General features: G+C 39.0%; 1 pseudogene; it reads right to left on the bottom strand.

The window, feature by feature from the left end:
• Positions 1–2,339: 2,339 nt before the first annotated feature.
• LOC107294795 lies at positions 2,340–4,884 on the bottom strand (annotated as a pseudogene).
• Between the last annotated feature and the right edge of the window lie 1,169 nt (positions 4,885–6,053).

Raw genomic sequence — 6,053 nt, 5'->3', positions numbered from 1 at the left:
GACTTTTCTAGAAATAAAGTATTCCCCCCCCCCAAAAAAAAACCTGTGTAGTTTCCATCTTTGTTTCTCTACTTTCTCTCTTTCTTCCTAAGGAGATCATGCTTTTCTAATGTGGAAAAGAAATTTTCTTGTCATAGTATATGCACCATAGAATTGTTGCTATTACTATTATGAATAATAGTTGTTTAATAGTAAATAACAATTTCAGTGCTGTTTTTGCTTTGATATTAGAAATGGTTATGCATAGCAAATTTGGATGAAAATCAAGATGACAGTTCTCCTTTCCTTTCCACATTTTTTATTTGCATCTCCTACTTAGGTATCACTATCAGCATCAAAACTACTGCTTGAACGTTTTTGCACTATCATCACAGTATTATTCCTACTATTATTCCTACAGTTCAATACCAGTGCAAATAACAGACAGGGAGATTCAACTTATATTGACGTTATTTGGTTTTTTTCAAATAATTAGCAACATGGCGAATTGTAGAACTGGCAATCTTTTCAGGCAACTGTTTCAAATAAAGAGGGTCCTCATCTTTCATTTAAATTACTAAAAATGCTTGGTAGTGGTCAATCTTATAATGATGGGCCAGATTGGTTAACACTTGGAATGCTTTTTTCCCCAGCCATGTTATTATGCTTTCCATTCTTCTGCCACCCTACAAGAATTTACAAAACCCAGCTTGAAGTTCATTGAAAATTAGGAGCCATATTGAAACTGGCATATAATCATAATAATCACAGCTACTAAAAAGTGTAGCAATAAGAATATTCTGCAGCTGCAAGATTTCTGAATAGATTATTTCATATTATTTCATCAGATCTGGGCTGATTTGAGGTGGGAAGGAAATAATGCATTTATACTTGTGCATTTGGGATGAAACAAATTGAGAAAATATAAAATAGTAAAAACAAACAAACCAGGGATAATTGTTAACAGTTTGCTAAGGGCAACAGCAAAGAATAGTTAAGCTTCCTTAGGTAAGAAAGGAAAGGAAAGGAAGACAGAAAGACAGAATTATATGAGAAAATAGATTTAAGGATCTCTTCTTTTTAAAATACCACTTGAATTTTATTTTAAATTTGGTTATTTAACACCTTTCTGTTAATTTTGAGCAGAGAACATTCATAGTCCACAGTCTCATATTTTAACTTAATTTTGAGATGTTAAGGCTGGTTATAGGATTTTTGGAAGGGATTTACCTAACAGGAACTTGAGTCAATGTTTGAGAAAGGCTATGAAAATGTTATGTATGTTTTAGCAGATGTAGAATGGGAAAGAGAATTATGCCTGTTTCTTTTATATGTGCTATGCTCCCCACATAACTCTTTTGTGCTGTAAACAATAAAAAATCCATATTAAAATTAAATGTGAGCTCCAATATATTCTTGGTGAAAAGGTCTTTAAATTTAGTCTGAGGAAGTGGAAGTGTGTGTGTGAATAAATCTTTCACCCTCTAACTTCTGTAATGTTTAAGGAATTGCTTGCCTGTTCAGATTAAGGAAATAATGTGGGGGTTTTTTAAAGCAGGATTTTTAAATTCCTTTTTTTTTTTTACCAACCACACACCTCATGTGGATAGATATATTCCTCAGAAATGATGTGGGGAGAGGGAAGACATGTCCTAAATTATGAACGTAGCAAGTGTTTTACTCAATGTATTTGTTTTTTTCTTGTTTTTATGGGACTTTTAAAATCTCCATAGCTAATACATACTACAAACACAACACACTACAAATTGTAATAAAACAGATTTTTTTTTCAGCAAAAATCTACCATACTTTTTAGGTTGCAACTGTTCCTTTTTAATATAATTTTGCTTAAAACAAAAACCCTTAAATGACAAAGAACCCAGGGCTTGATTAAATTATTTTTATATAAAAAAGCAAACAAATAAGTAAAACTGTGCATGACACTTCTGTTTTACAAAATAAAGACAATCAGATAATGCCAAACCTGACACATATTGCAGCACCTCTGCTTAAAGCATTAGCAAGAATCCTAAGGAGGACACCCAAAGGTAAATGGGAAAAAAACAACCACAAGCCCATCTGTGGCAAAGTGAGGTGGCAATAAAGAAGGTGGGAAAACAAATTAGATTAGGAATTTGGTTATGATAGGACAAATTCAATAATCCAATGCAAGTGAGGTTGCAAAAAGGACAAGACTGCCATACAATCTCAGATATTTTACAAAAATGTGTGTCTCAGTTGTGCCTTTTGAGGGGGGAGAGGAGGGGTTGCCATTTCTGGAGCTCCCCAACTGTTGGCATTTTGTTTTCTTCCCCATTCATTTATTCATTTGGGCTCTCATTCTCCCCCCCCCCCCCAAGTTTCTCCTTCTCTTCCTCCGTGCTTAGCTGAGTGGAGTTCAGGAGTTTGTTTTCCTTTTTCCATTTCATCCTTTGGTTCTGGAACCAGATTTTTATCTGGCGCTCTGTCAGACACAGGGAGTGAGTGATTTTGATGCGTTGGCGCCTGGTCAGGTAAAGGTTAAAGTGGAATTTTTTCTCCAGCTCGAGTCTGGTAGTGGGTATAAGTCTGTCGCCCTCGCCTGCCACTGGGCCCAAAGGAGGAATCTGGTGGGGATGGAGAAGAAGACAAGCATGTGCTACTGAACATTTACTAGAGTTTCACTTATGCATGTCAATGGCTATGCTACTTGCCAGAGTGCAGAGTGTGCTGCTGTTGTATGTGTGTGTGTGTGCAGGGGGGGGGAGACCCATTCCCTGCAGTAATCTCCCCTTGCAATGTGGCCCTCTCTCTTGTAACCAACTCTCAGTGGTCAAAACCCTAACCATGTTGTACATAATACAAGGAAAAATCAAACCCACCCCTATCTGGGTAATTTTTCCCTTTGCACTTGGGAATACCACTTTTTCCAGAATAATCCTGCACCCCCATTTGAACTGAAAAGTTTGGGGATACACTTCCTGGATATTGTTCACCTGCTCTCTGGCTGAGTCTCACTGGGCACCCAGATAGCTCAGTTTGAAAACTTGCCACTGCACCATATGATCTCTGTTTTGTTGTTTTGTTCATTTGCATGTTTATATTTTTCAACAAGGGGAAGGAAAAAGTTTGGAAAAAGAGTTGTATGTAACTCAGAAGCTTACTTTTCTGGTTTTGTTGGGGAGTTAAGTGAACTACTTCCTCACCCAAAGACCCCCTCCAGCTTTCTTTCCTTGCAAACTCAAAAGTGCCCTCCTGAGCAGTGTTCACATGTACTAAAATTGCTGCCATGGGACACTTGCTTGGGAGTAAATCCCAGGCATTCCTTACCTGCTGCAGTTCAAAGGGCTGTGGGTCTCTCAAAAGCTCATGAATGGGAAGTGACTTAATAGGGGGCGGGCTACTTAAAGGAATACTTCCTTCACATAGTTGAGGATCTAGGAGCCACTGCGATGTAATGGTGCAGAGGGTTAATACATTTTTTTAGTATGAGTGCAATGGCAGGCTGGCAAGCTTTGTTTTGAGAGGGTTATCCATTCACTTCTTTCCCACATTTCCATTAGGAAAGAATTAAGGTCCAAAGTCAAGAATTTCTTCTACCCTATCCTCTCTTCATTCTTTTAATGGGCAGCCATCTCTGACCAAGTTTCTTTCCATTATGTGGTGCTTAGTATCTCCTCTCCTCACTTTTATTTCTATATTCTCTTCCCCACCTTCATCCCTAATTACTTTAGATTCCAGAACTTAAGCTAAACATCTTTCTGCCTATCTTACCTACCTCTCTATTGATTTCCCTTAATTTCTTCTCCCTTTGGAATGTAAAATCAGCACCCCTGTACCTAGAGATGAGTGGAGGAGCTGTGGGTACCTCTTTATCATTCTTCAAATTTTCATGGAAATTATGGCACCTGGAGGCAGTAGTTGATCACAAAGAGGGTGGGAGAGTGAGTGAAACAAAAACTATCTACAATTCCTCTTCAGGTAGGCATTCAATTAAGCTTGAGTTTCATTAAAAATGTAGCTCTCTCCCTTCAAATATTTAAGCCCTCCTGACATTCAACTGGCTTAGTTTGCAGAATCTTGGTTAAATTGGCACCGGGTATCAGGTGTGTGTCATTGTGTGTGGGGGAGAGAGGTGTGCGAGAGAAGTTGAAATTGGTGTGTGTGTGTCAGTTTGAGAGCAATTGCAGTGTGTGTGTGTATGAGTGTGCTCACAGATGAGTGTGAGTGCCAAACATTGCCTTCTACAAGACAGAACCGCTCAGTCCATAAATCTCGTGCTTTTAATTCGCAAAAAATTGACTAAAGAGAATAACTAACTGAAGAGAAGTTCCGGCAGATAATATGACAAACAAAGCTAGGCAGTAGTCTGTTTGAAGCACTGTAAGCAGTGCAAAAAAAAGTTTGAAGGAAGTTTTTGGTTCTACTTCCTGCAGCCTCAGATTACATTTCCCGTTTTATCTGGGTAGCCATCTGTCACTAAATGTGATTGGGAAGAATGAGAAGGGGAAAGCAACTTACTATTGCAGGAATTAATTCTCTGCATCCAAGGGTACACTGGTGTGGAGCACTTTTGATCCCCGAAAATGTGCTTGGTCTGTGAGCAGTCTGACTTCCGAGCTTGTTCCTGGCCCAACTGAACAGACTCTAGGCTCGAAAGAGAACAGCCTGTCTCTTTCTCCCTGTAAAAACCAGAAGTCCCGTAATCGCAGGTTGGACTCCGGTTGTAAGCTCCGTTGGTTTGCTGGTAGTAAGGCGCGCCGGGTAACCTTTCTCCTGGACCCCACCGCCCCCAGTTCCATAAGTGTTGGGATAGTACCTTAAAGGATCCGCGTAGCCTGTGGAATATAAGGGGAGCTGTTCCAGGAACGGTTCTTGACCCCAGGCTAAGCTCACCGGAAAAGTAGAGTTAACAAAATAACTCATTGGAAATCATCATCATCATCATCATCATCATCATCATCATCATCATCATCATCATCATCATCATCATCTATATAAATAAAAATGTAAATGTTCCTTTGTTCAAAATTTTAAATCTCCGAAAGTTCTTCACTGATTGCTTTGAAATTTTGACACAACGTTGCATTCGAATACCTACTATTATATAGATGTCACACCTGTGACAGGTAAAAACATGCTCTTTAAAGCATAAAAACATGCTTTAATGAGCAACTTCGTAGAAGCAACAATCTTGACAGGACCTTTCAAAGGTGAAGATGTCCTCATTCCTCGCATTCCTATGATTCCAACGGATATGCCATTTCAATTTAAGAGATTGCAATTCCCAATTCGATTGACGTTTGCAATCACCATCAACAAAGCTCAGGGCCAATCTTTAGAATTGTGTGGTTTAGATCTAGACACTGATTGCTTCTCACATGGACAATTATATGTTGCGTGTTCTAGAGTCGGCAAACCAGACAATCTCTATATCTGCACAGACAATGGAACAACAAAAAATATTGTATACCCACAAGCATTGTGAAATTAAACATATTACAAACGTGCGCTTTCTCTTTTCTTTCTTTTCCATTTAACCAGACTGAGCCACAGCAACGCGTGGCCAGGTACAGCTAGTAACAACAACAACAACAACAACAACAACAACAACAACAACAACAACAACAACAATAATAATAATAATAATAATAATAATAATAATAATAATAATAATAATAATAATAATAATAATATAAAAACCAGAAGAACAGTGTCTCTTCTTTCCCTTGCTCTTTATGATTTGTTGCGTTTTGTAGCCCAAGCGGTTTAGCAGTATATGGGAGATTGGGTTTTAGCTGAAGCGGGGTGGCCTCGTGCCAACCAGGGACATAAGGGAAGAGAACCATCTGATCACGCATTGACCAATAGCAGGAGGTGGGAGGCTGCAAAATAGCACCCTAGAGGGGTTAACTCTGCACAGGGGAAACCCCCCCCCCAGAACAAACCAGTGAAAGCACCTTTGCCATCAACACTATCACCTTTAAACAACAGAAATGCCCCCCACCTTACACAGACACCACTGTTCCCTTTCTCCCCCGCCCCCATTTATCACATACTCATTATCTAGGAAAAGATAGTTGGGAGTTTTGTTG

The sequence above is a fragment of the Protobothrops mucrosquamatus genome, unplaced genomic scaffold (assembly GCF_001527695.2).
Source record: "Protobothrops mucrosquamatus isolate PMUCROS unplaced genomic scaffold, P.Mucros_1.0 scaffold2098, whole genome shotgun sequence".
Classification (NCBI taxonomy): Eukaryota; Metazoa; Chordata; class Lepidosauria; order Squamata; family Viperidae; genus Protobothrops; species Protobothrops mucrosquamatus.
The sequence above is the reverse complement of the archived record's forward strand: the minus strand, read 5'-3'. Positions and strand labels throughout refer to the sequence as shown.